The following is a 20853-nucleotide window of genomic DNA, read 5'->3' as shown; positions in this document are numbered from 1 at the left end:
CAACTATGTCAACAGCATTAATGAAATAAACACTCCTTTTCCCATTGAGTTAACATGTTTTCTTTGTTATATAATGTTTCCATTTATACTTAGATTTTTTTTTCTGAACTCTTTATGCTCTTTTACAAGTCTGAGCCAATACCATAATATTTTTAATATAATAGCTTTATAAAATATCTGATATCTGATAAGGTGAGTTTGCCCTCTTGATTTTTTTCATATATATATAAAATCTACATATATATTTTACTAGTCTCAGACATTTATTTTCCCATTAGAAATTTAAGCTTGTTTTATGCAGTTGCCAAAAATTAGATTCTGATTGGATTTGCATTACTTTTGGAATAATCGATATGGTAAAGATATATATGTATTTTTATTGAGAACAGGGTATATAACTTTTCATTTGTTTAATATATTTCAATAAGAATTCACAGTATTTTTTACTATTGGTCCTGTATCATTATTGTTAAGCTGATTTAGCTGATTTTTGGATTATTTAGTTTTTATTCCTATTGTGAATGAAGTTGACTTCAAATGCCTGAATTATAATGGCTGACCTCTCACCCACATGACACCAGAACTCCAAACCTTCTTCCAGGTTCCTCACAGACACTCATGTGGGCTCTCTGCCTGGTCTGTTCTTCCAGTTGCCAGAAGGCATCTGCCTTTCTTTCTCAAAGCTCCATCTCTCCTTTGCTCTTCTCCAGCGGGTGGAAAGGTTCCCTGTTGCCAAGGCAAAGGTACCATCATAAGTACAATGTTGGCTTTACCAAATGACACTCTCCAGGGCCTCCAAAGCTCTCCATTTTCCTGGCACCTATGTGGTGCCAGGTTTCAAAAGAAGTACAGCAGATTACCTTTTCCCTAGTCTCAATACCTGTCTCAATACCTGGTCCCAGATGGTTCTACTTGATCCCAGAGTCTTCCATAGTCACCCCTGACTGTCCATCAGCTTCTGATCCTCAGCCCTCCCCCCTCACCTCCCCGAGCCTTCCCAGCTGGATGGGACCCAGAGCCAGAAGAGTTTTGCCTTCTCCTCTCAGCAAAAACCCTGTTCTTCCTAAAATTCAAGTAGCAGAGTTTCTTCAAGCTGTATCTTTTCCTGTCCCACATCTGTGTTTTTAAATCTTGGGATCCTCAGCATCTCTAAAAAGCTCCATTTCAGCAGAACGCCATTTTGCTTCTTCATAAAAAACTAACAGGCTCTCTGGATCGGTTTCCCCAGATCGGAGAAAGAACTCTCCCCAGAGAGGTTTAATCTCAACATATTACAAAAGCGAAAACAGATAGAAGTACAGTTTTTTTTTTTTTTTCTACTTTTATGTTCTTCAACAAGCTTCTGAGATTCACAGAGCCACATTTTCCTGGGAGCTCACATTCATGGTACCGCGTGCTTCCCCTCCCCCAGCAGCTCCTGCCAGGAGGAAGTTTCTTCCAAGCACACAGCCTATGGTGACAACTTCTTGGCAGAGGGCTGTCTACTTCTTTTCCATGTCTGTCCACTGAGCTTTTCTCAGTTTTACATGATAATAATACAACTTATTTGGGTGCCTGGGTGGCTCAGTCGGTTAAGCGTCTGCCTTCGGCTCAGGTTATAATTCCAGGGTCCTGGGATCAAGCCCCACATTGGGCTCCCTGCTCAGTGGGGTGTCTGCTTCTCCCTCTCATTCTGCCTCTGCTCCCCCATCTTATGCTCTCTCTTGTCAAGTAATACAACTTATTGAGGCTCTCACATGCATTATATAAGTCAGTCCTCACAAGAATCCTATAAGACAGAAATTATTTTCCTTCTTTTTTGTTTTGGTAGAGAAACTGAGGCTGAAAAGGGGTAAGTGAATCAAGCAGATGGTCGTGACAATGACAGAATTCGAGCCAAGGTCTTAGACCATAGTCTGAGACTTAAATGTCACAGTATATCTTTCAGGGGGAAAATCCTACCTCAAACCTTAGTGAGTCTGAGTGCCCAGGCTATGCATTTCCCCTGGAGTCCCCACCTGAGGCCTTGAACAATCCCTTAGTGGTAAAGAGTGTTGTCTTTCATTTCCTCTTTTTAATCAGACTTCTGACTTTTTGTTACGTGGTATTATTCCCAGGCCTTTATTGCGTGATCTGATTGTCTCTAGTTGATAGTTGAATACATGCGAGCTCAGAGAGCTTACAAAAGAAAGGGAGTGAGATTATATATATACATTGAGACTGAAGCTAGAGAATCGGTATGCAACATCAGTGATCCCATGAAATTATGTTCAATCATTGTATTTATTTGAATTTATAGTTTGACTCACACTTGATTGTACATTTTTATTTAATTTCTTTGGCTTGTATTTCATTTATAAATTTATTTTGGTTTCTCATTTTCTAAGCTTCAGAAATTTATACCCAGCTCTATTTTTATTTATATTTAAGCAACACTGTAATAAAAACAATTTATTTAGTACTGCAGGCTCCCCTTTATAAGGGGGGAAATTCTCCCCTTTATAAGGTATTACTTAGAGAAATCCACAGCTTCCCATTGCAGTCTCCCCACAGCCCTTGGGAGGCAGGTATTCTTACCCCAGTTTATAGACCAAGCAACAGGGGCTTGACCAGATACACAACTAGGAAGTGACAGGGCCAGATGCAAACCATGGTTTGAGTCAAAGTCTAGGGCTGTTTCCTGGAAACTTCTCGTTCTTAGCAATAGGACTTTATTTCACACATTCAGCAGAAGTGTTGTTTGTTAAATGTTGGATGTCTTATCTTAGGACAATGATATTCAGCTTAAGAATTTAACGAATAATGACTCTGGGAAACCTATTTCGCCAAGCCTGGCAAGGCAGTCAGCCCCCAAGTTAGATTTACAATAAAGGTTTCAAACACTGAGAAAAAAAATTATTTGAATCCTATTGTGCACCATGTACTTTTCTGATGAAACACAGACCTCAGGATGGGGAAGGGGGAGCAGAAGGCAGAGGAGAGGGGAGCAGAAAACCAGGTGTTGGCGGGGAGAGGAGGGGTAGGGGGGAAGGGGAGAAGGAGAAGGAGGAAGTTTAAGGTTGGAGCCCAGATTTTCTCATCAGGGAAAAAAAAAACAAAAGAAGAAGCTGCTCTAGATCAAATGTACAGTAATCCTGGAAGTATGAGAGCTACTTTCATTATTGAAAAAGGTCTAAAATAAGGGAAGAAATACAGGATAATTTAAACATCAGACATCTTGTTTTTGGCTGTAATTATATTAACTCAGTGAGAGTGTCACTGGTTTGCTCATGCTGAGTAGAAATTGAGATGAGAGGTCATAAATGATTTGGATTAGTAAAATGAGGGAAATAAATGGACAACTTACTATATTTCATGTGTTAAATAAATAAAATCCTCAAAACATTTATTTGTTCAATGAGTCACTGTGAGTTGACTATGTGGTGGGCAGTGGATAGACAAAGATGGGTAATGTGTTGTCCCTGTCCTCAAGGGCGTGTGTGTGTTGAGGGGGTTGAGGGTTAGTGACACGTGTGCTAACATTTATAATTCAGTGTGGAAGCAATGATGGAGTAATGCAGAGAGGATTAGAGAGCCGGCAGGACCCCAGGGAGACAGAATCCTACCTTGGTCTTAGGGGTGGGATAAAGTTGTCTGAGAAGGCTTTCTGTGGCAGTTAGGAAGTGAGATGGATCTTACAGGATGAGTCAGAGAGGAAGGGAGTGAATACTGGCCGGAGGGAGCTGTGCCAGCAAACGCATGGAGGTGAGAAACCTCACAGTGGCTTGACAGAGACTTATAAGCAGTTTGGTGTTGCTAATGCATAAATTGTGAAGCGTGAGGAGATTCGAGACGTCAATAAGGGGCCAGATATTGGAAGTCAATTATATGGGGTGACCATAAACATTATCATCCCAACTGGGACAATTTTGAGATTGGAAGGAGGATACTTTTAATAATTACACTAGAACCACAGACACAAACAGGTAAAGTTGGATATCCTGTTTATAGTCTGTGTCTCACAGCTTAGACTTCTTCATTGAATGACAGGGGAATCTGAGGGCTTTTTGGCAATGAAGGGACATGATGAGATTTGACTTTTAAATTGATTTATATGTCTAATGAATTCACCGAAGGAGAAGATTCAGGGAAAGCTCTATCTTCCAGATGTATTTATTCAAGAAATCTTGAGAGCTGCCATGTGCCATGTGTTGGCACTATATGGGGGCTAGGCACTAGAACAAAATCGTGATTGATTCCTGCCTTTAAGAAGTTTGCAGTTTAGCAGGGGGAAGACCATCAATAATCAAATACCACACAAGCAATAATAAATAATCAAATAATAATAGTCAAACACCGCACAAGCAGTTGTAAAGTTACAAATGCTGACACTGCTATGACAGGGTGGGAGGGGGCAGGTAACTGATATTATAAGGACATTTCTTGGGAATGGAGAGGTCAGAAATGAGTTGTAGAGAGCTGCCTGGGTGGCTCAGTTGGTTAAGTGTCTGCTTTTGGCTCAGGTCATGATCCTGGGGACCTGGGATGGAGCCCCATGTCCTTGGGCTCCTTGCTCAGCAGGGTGTCTGCTTCTCCCTCTCCCTCTGCCTCTTCCCCTGCTTGTGCTCACTCACTCTCTCAAATAAATAAATCTTAAAAAAAAAAGAAATGAGTAGTAGAATTTGACTGAAGAGAAGAGGAAAGAATATTCTGGAAAGAAAGAAGAAGGTATACAAAGACCTTCTGGTGAAAGGTGTGGAATGCCTGACAGCACAGGAAAAAAATAGAACAAGAATGCATGTAATTGATGTACAGCAAAAAATCTGGTGTATGATAACAGAAGAGCGTGTGCTAATGTGGTACAACTTCTCCAGTCAAACCGTAAATATCATATGCATGAGCCTCAGCTCTGAGCAACACTGACCTAGCTTGTTCTTACCATGAGTGGCTAAACTGACAAGCTGACTTCTCTGAGGAATTAGAAGACAATGGGTAGTAATGTCGATTCTCCTCTACCTTCGTCTCATATATAGCCTTCACACTACAATTTGTTCAACCAGTAGTAAACAGAGATTAAACCACCCAAAAAACAAGACTGATTTGTTACCTTTTTCAGTCTTTAGACCCAGATCGGCTTTTCTTGACTGACCTGGCATAGGAGTGGCACAGCCATTTGGAGGGACTAGAAGGCTTGGTGGTGGCTATAACAGGGTCAGTGACAGGGTATGTTGGGGAATGCTGATTAACTATGATCTTAAGTAATATACTTCATTTGGCTGGGTCTTAGTTACTTAAATACATACAAAGGAATAGGAATCTGTGTCTACTTTAGGGACTATTATTAATTTGAAGATTAAATGAAGCAGTATCTGCTTAGAGGATTAGGAACACTTGTTGGGACCAGGGATCTGGAATATGCCTGAATTATAACCTATTATCAAGAATTCTTAGAAGGGGTTACCAAGGGGAGTTTTGTTGAAATGGTTAACCCAATGTAATGATCAGTTTTTATTCTTTTTTTTTTTTTAAATATTTTATTTATTTGACAGAGAGAGACAAAGTGAGAGAGGGAACACAAGCAGAGGGAAAGGGAGAAGCAGGCTTCCCGATGAGCAGGGAGCCCAATGCAGGGCGCAATCCCAGGACCCTGGGATCATGACCTGAGCCAAAGGCAGATGCTTAACCTACTGAGTCACCCAGGCGCCCCTTGGCTTTTATTCTTAACCTAGATTCCTCCCAATTTGAGTAATATACTAGTTATCAATTGCTGCATAACAAGTTAACCCCCAAATTAGCGGCCTAAAACAACAAACATATTGTCTTAGAATTTCTGTGGGTTAGGGAATCCAGATGTGGTTTAGATGGGTACCCCTGGCTCAAGGTCTCTCATGAGGGTGTAGTTAAAGTGTTGTCTGGGACTGTGAGCTCAGCTGGGGGAGCATCTGCTTCCAAGCTTATTCATCTGGTTGTTGGAATGCCTCAGAAGATCTGCTTCCAGGCTCACTCACATGGGTGTCTTGAAAGGGCTGCCTCACAATATGGCAGCTGCTTTCCCCCAGAGTGAGCAGTCAAAGAGGAAGTGAGAGGGAGAGTGGGAAGCACCCAAGACAGAAGCCACAGTATTTGTATGAACTAATTTTGGAGGTGACATTTCATTACTCCTATCTTATTCTAGTCACTAGAAGCAAGTCAATAAATCCCAGGGGAAGGGTTCATACGAGGGCCTGAATACCAGAAGGTAGGGATCACTGGAGACCATCCTAGAAGCCACCTACCAGTCCAGTGACTTGATTTATAGGACTTTATGGACAGATCTGCTGGGAAGAAGTGCTGTTGTTTTCCTTTCATCAAAGGAAAGTGGGAGCCACCAAAATCATGGTGAATTATATAAATTTTGGAAATCTCAGGTGAGGTATGTGAATCTCTGCCTCATTGATATTTTGTCCACTTTATCTTGGGCTAAGCTCTCCAGAGATTGGACAGCTTGAGTTTCCCTAACAAAACTTATGGGCCCACAGGCCACGATTTGCAGTGTTCTTAGAATGTTCTTATTTCATGACATTAGATCTGTGGGTCAAAAGTCTTCCTTCTTAACTGGCCAATCCTGGTGCTGACAAAGGGCTGAAACAGGGACAAAGGAGTCTTTTCCTCTCTTCCTTTAAAAAAAAAGGTTGCTGTGGGGCACCTGGGTGACTCAGTCGGTTAAGCATCTGCTTTTAGCTCAGGTAGCGATCCCAGGGTCCTGGGATCAAGTCCCGCATCAGGCTTACCACTCAGTGGGGAGACTGCGTTCTCTGTTCTCCCTCTCCCATTCCTCCTGCTGTTCTCTCTCTCCCTCTCTGTCAAATAAAGAAATAAAATCTTAAAAAAAAAAAAAGTTTTGCTGTGACCCATCTTTGGCTCTTCCCCCTGTTTTTTTTCAATGCAATATAACAAGTGTTTGGATTCTAGAGGGAAACAGCCCAGAGGAGAGTCCCGGTCCTGCCTCTTCCTAGTTGTGTAAACTTAGCTCTAGTGTTCTGTGGCAGCTTCCTTATTTATACAAGGAGAAACCACCAGTGTTTATCACATGGGATTGTTACAAGGAATAAGTCAATGCAGGGAAAGCACTTGGAGTACCGGGCACAGGAAAGGCACTCAAAGAATGTTCAGTATTCATCTTCTTCTAGCTCTTCTTTTTTTTTCTTTTCTTCTTCTAGCTCTTCTTGCCCCCAGAGTGTGTGTTCTGTCTGAGATGCTGTTGCATTGAAGGCAAACCTCAGACAGAGCAGAGCAGAAGCCATGTTTCTCCTTTCCTCCTTATATACCTCCCTGACTTCTCCTGTTCCTCCTTCCACTCTCCTCCCTCTCTCCCTCCTCCTTCTTCTATCCCTTCTTCCTCATTCCTTTTTTGAACTGTAGCTCTCTTTGGTTGTATGGCACAGTTAAAATTTGAATAATTATCCATGTTGAATGCATAAGGATATGAGAGTATTTGTGTGCAAGTGTGCATGTGCTTGTGTGTGAACATATATGTGAAGAGATAAGTTGCCCTCTTCTCCCATCTCTACCTGATAAAATGTTCTCTTTTTATTTTTATTTTTAAATTTTTTAAAGATTTTATTTATTTATTTGATAGGCAGAGAGAGGGAGGGGGAAGCAAACTCCCTGCTGAGCAGAGAGCCTGATTCGGGGTTTGATCCCAGGACCTGAGATCATGACCTGAGCTGAAGGCAGAGGCTTAACCCACTGAGCCACCCAGGCGCCCCAAAATGCTCTCTTTTTAAATACCCATTGTAAATATCACCATTTCTTAAAAAAAAAAAAAAAATGTTTTTCTCAGTCCCCAACACATGTGATCACTAACTTCTCACTTTCTATCAGAAACCTAATTGTATTTCCCTTGTGGAATTTGACACAATGTATTAAAGTTGTAGAGCTGGTAGAAAGCGGTTACTGTTTTCAGAATAGCCAAAGACTCTCTCAGCCACCATGCTCCTTTCAAATCCTATTTAGAAAAAGAAGCACTCATGGTAAAACTTGCTTTCCTAGGAAATTGGTAATTCATCAGCCACCTTGATGAGCCAAATGGAAAATCCCCTAAATGTTGCTACTCCATGGAGGACTGTGATCCCCCTGGGGCCATGGACCAACACCTCCAATTGAGGCCAGGGCACATTTACTACTCAAAACTCAGCCTCCTGAAATTCTCAAACATGTCTATTTCCAAAATTAGAGAGAACACCTAGCAGAACAGCTTGGCAGCTTGTAAAGGAAGGGATGAATGCTTCCCAAGGAGGAATTTCTAGGACACCAAGAGGCAGAACAGGAGAAAATAGGACACATAGGACAGTCCAATCAAACAGTTCAGTTCCCTCTAGCCTGAAGGTACCTGATGTTGAGAGGTTATTTATAAAAGCATGCAAAACAAGCAGTAAATAAAATCAGTGACTTTACCATATTGAGGGAAGAGAGTCCAACCCTAACCATAAGGACTTTATAATATGATTAGTAAACATTTATCATGATTTTTTTTTTTTTCAGCAGACTCCATGCCCAGTGTGAGGCCAACATGGGGCTTAAACTCCAGACCCTGAGATCAAGAGTCAGACGCTTACCCGACTGAGCCACCCAAGTGCCCTGGCATGATTTTTAAAGCCTAGAATTTAATGTTCTTTCCACATTAGGTTTCTGCCAAACTCCACAACAGTGGCTGCTGCTGCTTACAACTCAGCCTCCCCCTCTACCTATTCCTGCTCTCAGCAGCATTGTGGAAGCTCCTGTGTTCAGTGGGTTTTATTACAGATCTCTGCTTCATGGTCTTTTTCCCAGGGAACACCCCCTACCTCCCCTATATTCCTTCCTGTGTAATAGTTAATGAATGAGGAAATTGACAATGTGTCCAGAATCAGTGCTGAAAACACTCATTCATTATTTTATCTAATACTCTCATTGACCCGATGAAATGGTATTACCATGCCCATTTTATAGTTGAGGACATCAAAGATCAGAGAAGTTTAATAAATTGCCCAAGGTGCCATAGCTATTAAGCAGTAGAAACGGATTAAATGAAGTCACATCTTTAAAGTCCTTACATGGTGCTTGGCACGGAGTAAGTGTTTGGCAAATGGTAGCAATCACTATTATTATTATCAGGCAGTCCTACCCAGAGATTTTAGCAAGCTGAACCATTTACCAAGAGTTAGAACATTGAACCACACTTCCACAGAGCAGGCCACGTAACTTACGAATCTAATCCCCAGAGGTTATTCTAGACTATTATGAGAAATGAGGAGGCATTGGCCAAGTGGGGTGATTGCACTGTGAGTAATAAGAGAGCCAGCTGTTTATCTTGTCACAGAGGCATGTGGGTTGCTTAGGGAATAAACAGGTTTCTGCTGGAAATGTAATATCTTGAAAAGCAGCTAGACGTTAAAATACAACCTGATTCAATTGAGTGGCATTCTCTCCAGCCCCTAGCTAGCTAGCATCGCATTTTCCACCGAGAACGTGCTTCAGTCGGTGTTTATTAACTGCCTGCATCTGGTTGCTGGCAAAATCCACTTGCTCAGTTCAAAGGCAAATAATGAATATTTCTGTTAATTATAATAATGAATATTTTGTAAGCACCAATATAGGGCATGGTGCTTCCTTTATTTCATGCAAAATTGGGGGCTCTACAGTATTCAGAACTCAATTTGAGTCTTTCTTATTGAATTTTAACAAAATAGTTCAAACTGAGGCTGCTGATATGAGAAAGATGTATCTCCTACCTGATCTACTGAAGTAACCAAGAGATCCCCTGTGGCTGGGAGTCCACCCCTTTCATGGCCTTGCTGAGTATATAGCCATACACACTTGACATGACTGCCAGGACCCCAGTGGAGGTCCAGGGCCAGGCTTCCTGACATGTTTCTCCACATCATTAGGTTAAACTAGAATAACTTCCAGTATTTGTACTGATATTTTCTGGTTGGAGTTAGTCAATGCAAATTGAGCACTAATTGGGTTTCTACCTGTGCCAGTGACATCCTCCTGTGAGGGAGAGAATCAAGAAGAAGCCATGACCCATGTGTTCCAAGAGCTCAGTAGATAATTTATCAGAGGAACAATTAGAAAATGCATATAGGTATGGAGTCATTGTGCATAGATTTTGTGATATAGATTTGTGGGAGCGTATTGTAGATTAGAGATGGGATAGAGGCATCTGGGGGAAGGTTTTGTGACCCCTCTACCACACAAAGGCTTCACTCATTCAGTAAGCAAGTTTCTGTTAAACATCTACTTTCCAGGATCTGTGCTAATTAATGGGATTCAGAGAGTCATCACAGTCTCTGCTTTCCAGCGGCTCACAGTTTAGGGCAGAAAGATAGATTAAGAGGAAATTACCAAGTGGGGCTTTCTCAGTTTTGGCACTGTTGACGACTTGAGCTGGATGCTTTTTTGTTGGGGTGAGGGATGTCCTGGGAATTGCAGGACGTTTAGCAGTATCCTGATCTCCACCCAATAGATGCCAGTAGCATCCTCCCCCTGCCCCTGAGCTGTGACAACCAGAAATGTCTCAAGATAATTGTCTGAAGGGGAAAACTGGCCCCACTTAAAAACCACTGGAAAAACATAAGAGGGGGAAGGAGGTGGCAGAGATAACACAAGGGAACTTGTGGGCCATGCCAAAGAGTTTCAGTCTTTACATGGTCACCTGATCATTCATTGATTCAACAAGTATTGAGTGCTAACTATGTGCAGGACACTGTTCTAGGTTTCCCGGATGCAGTAATGAACAAAACAGACAAAAATATCTGACCTCGTACAGCTTACATTCTGGTGAGAGGGGATAAACAATAAATCCAATAAATGAGTGTATAGTAAGTTTGAAGGTGATAATGCTATGGGGGAGAAAAGAGAAGAGAAAAAAAGGGGAAAGGGAGTTTATTTGAGATAGCAGTTTTAAATAGGATAATTATTGTTAAGACTATTTTTTCACTAAAGGGAATTTCTAGCAAATGTGGTCTATAGGTGGACATATTACAGATTCATGTATTATTAGAGAATCCAGCCTTTTCTGTCTAATTCTAATTGGGCTATTCACATCTGCTCTACCTGATGAGATGAGTTTATACGATTCCTATATCTTGTGATTCATGAGAGAGCAAATTTTGAATGGTTCATTCATTCATTCATGCATTTATTCATTAGTTCAACACTTATGGAGAAGCCAGCAGGCCTGGTGCCAGACACTGAGGATAGATAAAAAAGGTATCATATGATACACAAGTTCTACCTCTGAGGCTTTCCCAGGGGTGCTCTCATGTAAACTGTAATTACAATAATATATGATAAGGAGTAGAATGGATGTGTGGACAAATGTGCAGGGAGCCCAGAAGAGTGACCAACCCTGGGGAGGAAGAGAAAGCTGCCCAGAAGGGCTGGCACCTGACACAGGGCTGGAAAGATGAAGAAGAGTTTGCCACGAGGAGAAATATCAGGAAAGGATTTCAGGCCAAGGTATGAAGACATGAGAATGATTTTAATGGGTATTAAAAAAACAAACAAACAACCAAATCAGCTGAAAACTGATCTTTCTTTAGTCTCCTGATACCTGAGCTGTTTCCTTTATCCTTCCTAGCACCCAGACCCAGAATTTCTTGGGTCCAGTTCTACAAGTTTCCTACCTGTAAATGAGGTGTTGGATGAGATGGTCTCTACAACTTCTTCCATCTGGAATATTCTTTCATCCTACAATTCTATGATTTTATTTCAGCTCCCACTCCTCCAGAGAATGAATTCTTTCTGTTTCAATTAATCACTTTTTCTCTTTTTCTTTCTTTTTCTCTAAGGTTCTGTTGTTCATATGCCATTTCTGTATCTAAACAGGGTCAACTTGTCTACCACCTCCAGTTTTCTACCCCCCACCCCGTGCCTATCTCTAGAGATAATTTGCCCAATGCAAACGGACATTTTCAGAGCACTACCATTGAGATGAATCTTTGCAACAGTCAAGAGGGGACAAGAGTAAATCTGACAGGGAGTTAAATTATCTATTAATTTGATATTTAACTTTTCCCACAAGCCAGCAGTTTGCTAGGAACAGTTGGGCATATAAGGAAGGTAAGAAACAGCACCTTCCATGACATTCTTATAGTTTGGTGAATATCACAGAAAAAGGAGTCATCATAGCTCATTTAGTACAAAAATAACTTTAATAGGAGTAGAAAATGCACAGGAATGTGCATAAAGTAAATTATTTGAAGAGTGTGATAAAAGCATATTAACTTTTGTGTTTTGCTTTGTTTTGTTTTACTTAGATGATAGGCAATCATGGATACTGAGATGGGTGAAAGGCAGGGTACAGTTCTCTCAAACTTTCCTGCTCCAAGAAAGTAAAATAGAAAAAAAAAAGCCGTGAGAAATAGGAACCAGTTGTCCCTTTAGAGAAAGGTCCTGGGAAGAAGATGAGCATCAGGATAAGAGTGACAACAGCTTGTTACATACATATCATGTTGAGATTTAATCACACGTTTTAACATAGGTTGTCTCACTTGCTCTCTACCTTAGCCAGTGACGTCACTACCTCCAGGCCATAGTCTACTGAACTGTATTGATCAGTATCTCTTGAACTGTTTCCTACTATCCATTTTCATTTCCCTTTCTGAGTTTCGATGTTCTCTCTGGATTTTTGCAAAAATGAGGCTGCTCTGCCTGTCTATGCTCCGTCACCCATTCGGCTCTAGAGAGAGCTTCCTTGAGTGCCTAATCAGAATCAGTTCTCCTCTGCTCAGAAATATGTGTGGCCTCCCCATACCTGCAGAGGGAAAATTTAAATTCCTTAGCCTAGCAACCAACACTCCATAGTTTGGCGTTTACCTTCTCATTTTTCACTAAACTCCTTCATTTGCCTTATGTTTAAACTGTAGGTTGATGTGATTTTCTGAACATGACTTTCACCTTTGTACCTCTACATTTTTGTTAACTCAGTCTCTTTATTGGACCACCCCCACACGCCAAAGTCTTACTGTATTAATTATAAGGAACCAAGAGCAAGAGAGCTTTTGGGTCTCAAAGCACAACCAGAACCAGAAAGTGGGAAGCCAAAGGGGTTCCCTGAGTCCCTGGGAACCTCTTAAATTAGGCTATTAGGTACAAAGCCCAGGCTTTTTAACAAACATGTTCTAATATATTTATAAGCATATGAGAAATTCACTTGACTTGATGGGGCTCCATCTTTGGCATAAAGAGCAACTTTAAAACACTTCCTGTTATCTGCATCATGAGCTAAAGAGTCAGCAAAACATCCAAGAATGTGCAGGGATTGGCTTCCTAAGCCCAGTCCAAGGCCACACTCTCCCACCTTGTGTAAGGTGAGGGACTGCAGTCCCTAGCAGTCATTAACTCAAGCCCAAACCTGTCACGAAACAACAAATTTCTGATGATTGGGTGTTGATAAATAACTCAACTGGTTTTCAAACATCTTGGGTAGCCATTAAAAAGAGGAAAACATACAGTTCTTCTTGAAGTGTTCACTCATTTATTCAATCAGTATTTATTGATCACGTGTATGCCAGGCATTTCATAGAAGACACACTAGCTATCCTCCAAGAATAGATTGACTGCGAACTTAAGGAAGAGCTGACCCTAATACACGGGCATCCTGTCTGGCCAGTGGTTCTGACACTGCATTGGAGAAGAAGCATGGATCGCTTCTCCTATCCCAGTCTTCTTTTTCCACAATCTCTGTACATTATCCCTTATGTTGTAACTGGATGACATGGGTTTCATTACGTCTTCCTCCTTTTCTGCATCACTAAGCAGCCCTTTCTCCCCCAGCTTCCCTGGGTCAGTTAACCCTGCCAGTCTGGGGACACCTTTCCTGCTGATGCCTAGACACAGCAGCCCAGAAATGCTCTGGAAGTGCTCCTCCTTTGGGAACTAGGGCCTCTGACCCTGCGGAGCCTAGAGGTGTGGGAATGGGAAGAACAAAATCCCCAACAGAATTATTGGAAGTGAAGAAAAGTGGGTCATTCTTATTTTCATCCTTTGGTTCCCAGGTCTGTGCTTCTGTCTGTTGGGATCACAGCATCACATTGAGTCCCTGACTTACTGCATAGACTGAACCCTGAAGGATAGCACACTTCTCCTCCTACCACTTGCATTCGTCCCAGATCTTCCTCAAAGCAGATGCCACGCCAGGATTAGATATTAGGAGAGGAAGGAGGAAAGAAGGCCTTAGACTGTGGGGCAGTCCTAAGGAGATTTTGGCAAGGTCAGCGGGAAGTATTGCATCTCTCAGAAATCCACTGCTTTAATATCCATGCCACACACACAGGCATCACTTGGGGCAGCCTGGGGGGAACGCAGTGACACAGTGGCAGTAGATTTGGCCAGGGGGAATATCTGTCAATTACATTCCCACAGCCAGAAAGCTGAGAGGAGCTTGGTGCATTTTCCTGGCAACATCCCGCTGTTCTAATCACTGGGGACACAGGAGTGAGCTGGACAGATGTGGTCTCTGCCTCCTGGAGCATACAGTCTAGCGTGGGAAGTTAAGCAATCACAGCTTAGTATGACAAGTGTCTTGAAGCACAGAAGCAGGAGGTCCAGCCCAGGGGAGGGAGGGGGCTCAGGGAGAGCTTCCTGGGGGGCCATCTCATAGGGTAGTAAGGAGCCAAGATTCTACATCCGTGTGAATCCAACCTTCCCTACTTTCTAGGTCTGTGTCCTTGGGCAAACCTTTAACCTCTCAAAACCTCAGTTTTCTTATCTACACAGTGGGGACAATGTAGCGCTTCTCTGTAAAGGGTTGGTGGTGATGAAATCCCACAATATACCTGCCGGTCACTTAGAGGAGTGCCTGGCTCTCAGGGCCCCAGTGCACCCCTGCCTCAGCACTGGGGCTACAGAAGCAGGCTGGTCAGTTCATTTGGAGCCCTGCCTGGAGTGCTACACTCTCCTTTGTTCATCTTCCAAGAGTCACAGAGCAGCCATGCCCCTGGGAAACCTGCCACAGTGGCTTTCCAGATTGCAGGGTTGGTGTCTCCCATCGGCCATCAGCAGGGAAGGTAGGTAGAAAAGCTGTGTGGTCCTCGACTGAGATTCCTTGCTATCATTTAGGGGCATTATCAACGCCTTCCCTTTCCTTCATCCAGATTTTTCTCCACAGTCTCTGGGGGGAGATTCATGGCAGTGACCCCCAGTACTAGGACAGTCAGGCAGCAGAATGGTGTCCTCCCCACAATGAAGCTGTTTTTGTACCCTGCCGGAGCCGAGTCCTTTCCATGCAGGTAATACATAGGCAGCTGTCGTGGTCAGACCTCTGTTAGAAAGTGGTGGACCAAGCTTCCCTGGGCCCCTGCTCAGTCCAGGCTCCCCCTGACCTGGGTCAGCCTCTCCTCCCAAGAAGGAGGGTCAGGTGGTCCCTGGGGGCTGGCCTCTTGGTTTTATCTCTTCGGAGTTTGCCTGTCTTCACCTGTCTGACAGCTTGTATATATGACTTGGATTTCAAGTCCAGATTTGTCTATCTCCCCTCACGAGCAGTGAGGTCTGGAAGCCTTGCAACATCACTTCTTTTCTTTTTTTTTTTTTTTTTAAACTTTTTAGTGACAAATCTGGAGGAATTTTCTTTCTGTTAGCTTCTGCTCTTAGACAGTACTGGATCTATTAGCCCAAAATTTCTGCCCCCCACGCCCCAACCGCTGGTCTAAGCTTCACCAATGAAACATGTGTGGCTGGATTTTTTAGTCAAGGACCACTTTAGAACAAGAGGCAGGTGAGCAAGATATCGTTTCATTTAACTCTGGCCCAAAACATGAATGATAGTTTCTCTACAGAGTTCAAGTCACCGGAACCGCTCAGCCCTCTTCGATTGCTTAGAACCCTCTAGGAGCTGGGAGAAGTTACAGATAAGCACCTGCTACTTCTTGGAGCTGGTGAAGGAGAAAGAGGGCAGTGGGAATACCTAGTTAGTGAGCATCTACAATGGACCCACCACTCCACCAGATAGTTTATAATTATTCTCTCCTTAAATCCTCATACCATCTCTTTGAGGCATGTGCTTTGACATTTGTTCTATGTAAATGCAAACAGAGCATCAGGAAGAATAAATGCTTGTCCCATGATCTCACAGGCAGGAAGAGGCAGATCTACTATTGGAGCATCTGAACCCCTACACACTCTTTCTCTTGGTTTACCGAGTTGATTTTACTACTTCTGCCCAAACATCTCTATTCGACTTCTGGCCGTTCTGTTCTAAAACCTGCTGCCTCCTCCTCTGCTCTTTTCCTTGTCTAATGGCCATGTCCTGGCACTTCTTCTCTCACTGTATTTTTGGTATCCAAACTACCCTTTCTGGCGCCATGTTGGTTTAGGCTCTTGTCTTAAAATAACTGCAGTGATTGCTTATACAGTCTCTTTGTCTTCAGCTTCCATCCTTATAATCCGTACTGAAGAGGCATCTTCCTAAAATTGTGTTTTGAGCTTACTCATCTCCTTCCCTGCCCCTTCAAGGCTCTTTCCTCCTGATGGCATACAATCCCAAATCCTTAGCTTGATATTTAAGGTTGTCTCCTATCCCCTTTTCCCATATCTCATGAATTTTTTTTCAACATGAAAACATCACTCCTTGCAAACCAGTCTACCCACTATCTCCAGAGCACAGTTAGAGCCTTTCTGTCTCATGGCCTCTGATTGTGCCATCCTCTCTTCTAGGACAACTCTTCTACCAGAGGTCACCCCCTAGCCATCAGCAGGAAGCCTCTCTGTATGTATATATCTGCACTGGACAAACACAACTCATAAGATTGGTGGTCTTTTCCCAGCTAAGGCCATTTCCCCTGGCACATTAGGTGTTTGAAGGTGAGGACTTGAATTTCTCCTTCACTTTCCCTCCTCCCCAACTGTGTCTATCATAAAAACCAGGTGAAGGGTGGGTACACAATTAAATGAGTTAGCTACTTATTAGAACCAGCAAGCAGTAATTGCAAAGACAGTATCACCATATATCTAGCCAGTTAATGCTGGAGGCCAGGGTCAGTAGAAAATGACAGTCCTGTTCTCCATCTTGAAGCCAGAACTGGCTCCCTTGACTTGCTGCTTAAGGAACACTTAAGCTGTCTCCCTCCTTCCAGCCTCTACCCACCAAGCTGACCTATTGTGACTGAGTATCTTCTGAAAGCCTTGCCCTTCCTGCTCTTTGCTTCTGCTGTTCTTCTTGTCCTCTTTGCTGCTTTTCTTCTACCCCTCTTGTGGCTTCTCAAATGCTACTTTGGAGAGAAAGAAAAGAGCCAGCATGATCAGACCTTTAGGAAGTCACATTTCAGGTCCTTTTAATGAGGACAGCTGTCCTGACATATCTCAAAGAGTTGGTGTCATTCCCAGAGAGTGTGGGCCAAACCCCAACATTGTTGGGTGAGGTGAGGAGTGTCTGCTTCGCAGCAGACTCAGAGCACTGACAGCAGAGTCCTTTGTTTTGAGCAGACTCTTTTCCTTTCTGACTCTATCAGTCTGCAAAGATCTGTGGCTTCTCACAAACATTTCTCACAATAAGACGATGCATGAGGATCTAGGGCAGGGAGGATGCAGGTCAAACACTGTGGATTGCATTTAAATATCTACTAATTTTGTTTTCTGGTTCTCAGACCTATTTCTTTCGGCCTCCAGCTTTAGCCCTAAGCCTGGGTTAATTTGCTCCATGAGATGACTATTTATCATTATAATTCATCAAGTGCTTGCAAAGCCTGTGCAAATATATCAACATGGGCAGGGCCCATCACTGCAATATCAATTCATATTTGGAAAGAATGCCCCAGATTACAAAGCACTTTCATGCATACTGTTACATCCAATTCTTGCATCACCTCAGTGTGGTAGGCCTTAATAGATCTTGTTGACAGATTTGGAAACTGAGGCAAGGTGTAGGGAGAGAGAACTCAATGTTAAGCACATGCTATGCACCAGACACTACAAGGTGCTTTTATACTTCATCCCACTAAATCCTCATAATCCCCCTAAGAAGTAAGGATTGGTATCTACATGTGTGTTTGCATCCCTGGAGAAAGAATGATCCACTGTTTCTTATGTCTCCTGTCAAACATCATGCTAGGTGTGTTATAGAGATTTTTCCACTTGTTCCCCCTTGGCTCTCACTCTATTCCTATGTTAGCGATGACATGACAGCCACTGAGTTTGATAACTTGTTTAAGGTTATTCAGCTATAAGGAATAGAGTTGGGATTTCTAAGATCTATGGTGATTAAAGCTCAGCCTCTTCCATTACTCCACTGATGACATATGCTGGGGTCACCCACCTGGCAGGTAGGATTTGAACTCACAGTTTTGCATTCCAAAACTATGCCAGCTTTTTCCCACTGCACTGCTGCTTCCAAGTCAGGTGGCAGGACAGTGACATTGATCCCCATACACTGTGCTGCTGAAAGGTGTAAACAGGTAATGCAGCTTTCACAGGTCCAAGGAGAAATGAGAAAAATGAAAACAATATGGTGAGCTTTCTGATATAAAAGGTTTATATTTATTCTGAGACTAGTCCTTTAACATTTTGATGTTAAATGTACCTTCTTCTATGAAACGCTAATAATGTAAGGTAAGAGGAGGTTTTTGGCCTTTAAAACAAACTGCGCTGAGGGCACCTGGGTGGTGCAGTCATTTGGGCGTCCAACCCTTGGTTTCAGCTCAGGTCATGATCTGCTGGTCGTGAGAGTGAGCCCCCTGTTGGGCTCCAAGCTGAACGTGGAGTCTGCTTTAGATTCTCTCTCCCTTTCCCTCCTGCTCTGCTCCCAAGACGCCTAAACCTGCAACCGTCAACAAGCATAGTCCAAAAATGCAAAATAAAACAAAGCAAAACATGCCTTCTCTCCCTGGCCAAAGGACCAGGAAAGGGGAAGCCAATCAGGGACTGAGCAGGGAGATCCATATCCAATGGTGGCAGAGATGGAGGCTGGTGACCCCCTTGTGACCCACACCAGGCACAGCTCTGCCTGCACCAGCAGGCCTGGAGGCTCTAGCTCTCACTAGTAGCAGAGAGCCATTCAGATATGATGGCTCCTGGAGGCTCTTGGCTCACTACCCAGGGCTGGCACCAGCAGAGGTCCTGTACTCTGTGAATGTAGAATGCACCAGAGAAAATGCTGTCCATTCCACAGGTCTGGTAGCCCCTAGCCTTCACCTAATGCCATTAGATGGTCTTGGAAGGCACTCTTTTGACCTACAGGTGGCATCAACAAGGATTCAGTAGAAGCTCAAGCTGAGTCAGGTGAACAAAGCAGTTTAGGATAGCATTGCAAAAACTCAGAAAACTAAATTGTCATTGAAACTATAGTTCACCAAAGTAGGTCACAACCTATGTGCTAAATGCGAACAGGGTGGTTGCCTACTAAAATGGAATATTTAAATAGGATCAAGAATCCACTAATATAATATCTGAAATGTCCAGAGTACAAATACTTTGTATACAACTACAATTCATTTGTCATACCAAGAAAGAGGTATATCATAGCCTCAATGAGAAAAGGCAATCAACCAATGTCAACCCAGAGATGAATCAGATGCTGAACTATTGAACGAAGACTTTAAAGCGGTAACCATAAAAGTGTTCCAACAAGTAATTAGAAATTCCCTTGGAAAAAATAATAGAAAACCTAAGTAAAGAAATAGAAATACTGCACGACTGGGTGGCTCAGTGGGTTAAGCCTCTGCCTTCAGCTCAGGTCATGATCCCAGCATCCTGGGATCAAGCCCCGCATCGGGCTCTCTGCTCTGCGGAGAGCCTGCTTCCTCCTCTCTCTGCCTGCCTCCCTTCCTGCTTATGATCTTTCTCTCTGTCAAACAAATAAATAAAATCTTAAAAAAAAAAGAAATAGAAATACACACACACACACACACACACACACACACACAATGTAAAAATATCAAATGGAAATGGTAGAATGAAAAATACAATAACCAGGGACGCCTGGGTGGCTCAGTTGGTTAAGCAGCTGCCTTCGGGTCATGCCTGGGTCATGATCCCAGCGTCCTGGGATCGAGTCCCACATCGGGCTCCTTGCTCATCAGGGAGCCTGCTTCTTCCTCTGCCTGTGCCTGCCATTCTGTCTGCCTGTGCTTGCTCTCTCTGACAAATAAATAAATAAAATCTTTAAAAAAAAAAAAAAAAGAAAAGAAAAATACAATAACCAAAATAAAAAACTCACTGGTTAGACTCAAGAGTAGTGTGGAGAAGATAAAATCTGAATTTGAGGACAAATCAATAGAATTTTCTCAGTTTGAATAACAGAAAATAGTCTAAAAAATTTTAACAGAGTCTTGGGGCTCCTATGGAACAACAAACTATCTAACGTTTATTTCATCAGAGTCTCTGAATGAGAGAGCAAGAATGGGGGGCTGAAAAAGTATTCAGAGAAATAATGGCTGAAAAATCCTCAAATTTGGAAAAAGGCATAAGGCTATGGGCTTAAGAAACTGAGAAATCCCCAAATAAAATAGACCCAAAGAAATCCAAGACATATGATAGAACTTCTGAAGACTAAAGACAAAGAAAAATTATAAAACAACCAAAGAGTGATACATTATCTATACAAGAAGACCAATCTGAATGTTGGCAGATTCCTCATTCAGAAAAAAGCAGTCGAACGTTTTTCAAGTACAGAAAGAAAAGAACTGCCAACTGCAAACTCTGTATCTGGTGAAACTATCCTTCAGGCACAAAGGGGAAATAAAGACAATCTCAGACAAAGAGTAACTAAGAGAATTTGTCACTAGCAGCTCTTCGCTTAAAAGATGGCTGTAGGAAATTCTTCGGACAGAAAGGAAATGATAACAGAAGAGGGCCTGGAACTTTAGAAAGAAAAAAAGAACAATAAGATGGGAAAAACAAGGGTAAATATAATAGATAATTCTCCTCGTGAGTTTC

The sequence above is a fragment of the Enhydra lutris genome, unplaced genomic scaffold (genome assembly GCF_002288905.1).
Source record: "Enhydra lutris kenyoni isolate GAN:26980312 unplaced genomic scaffold, ASM228890v2 scaffoldscaffold37, whole genome shotgun sequence".
Taxonomy (NCBI): domain Eukaryota; kingdom Metazoa; phylum Chordata; class Mammalia; order Carnivora; family Mustelidae; genus Enhydra; species Enhydra lutris.
This window is presented reverse-complemented; position numbering follows the sequence as displayed.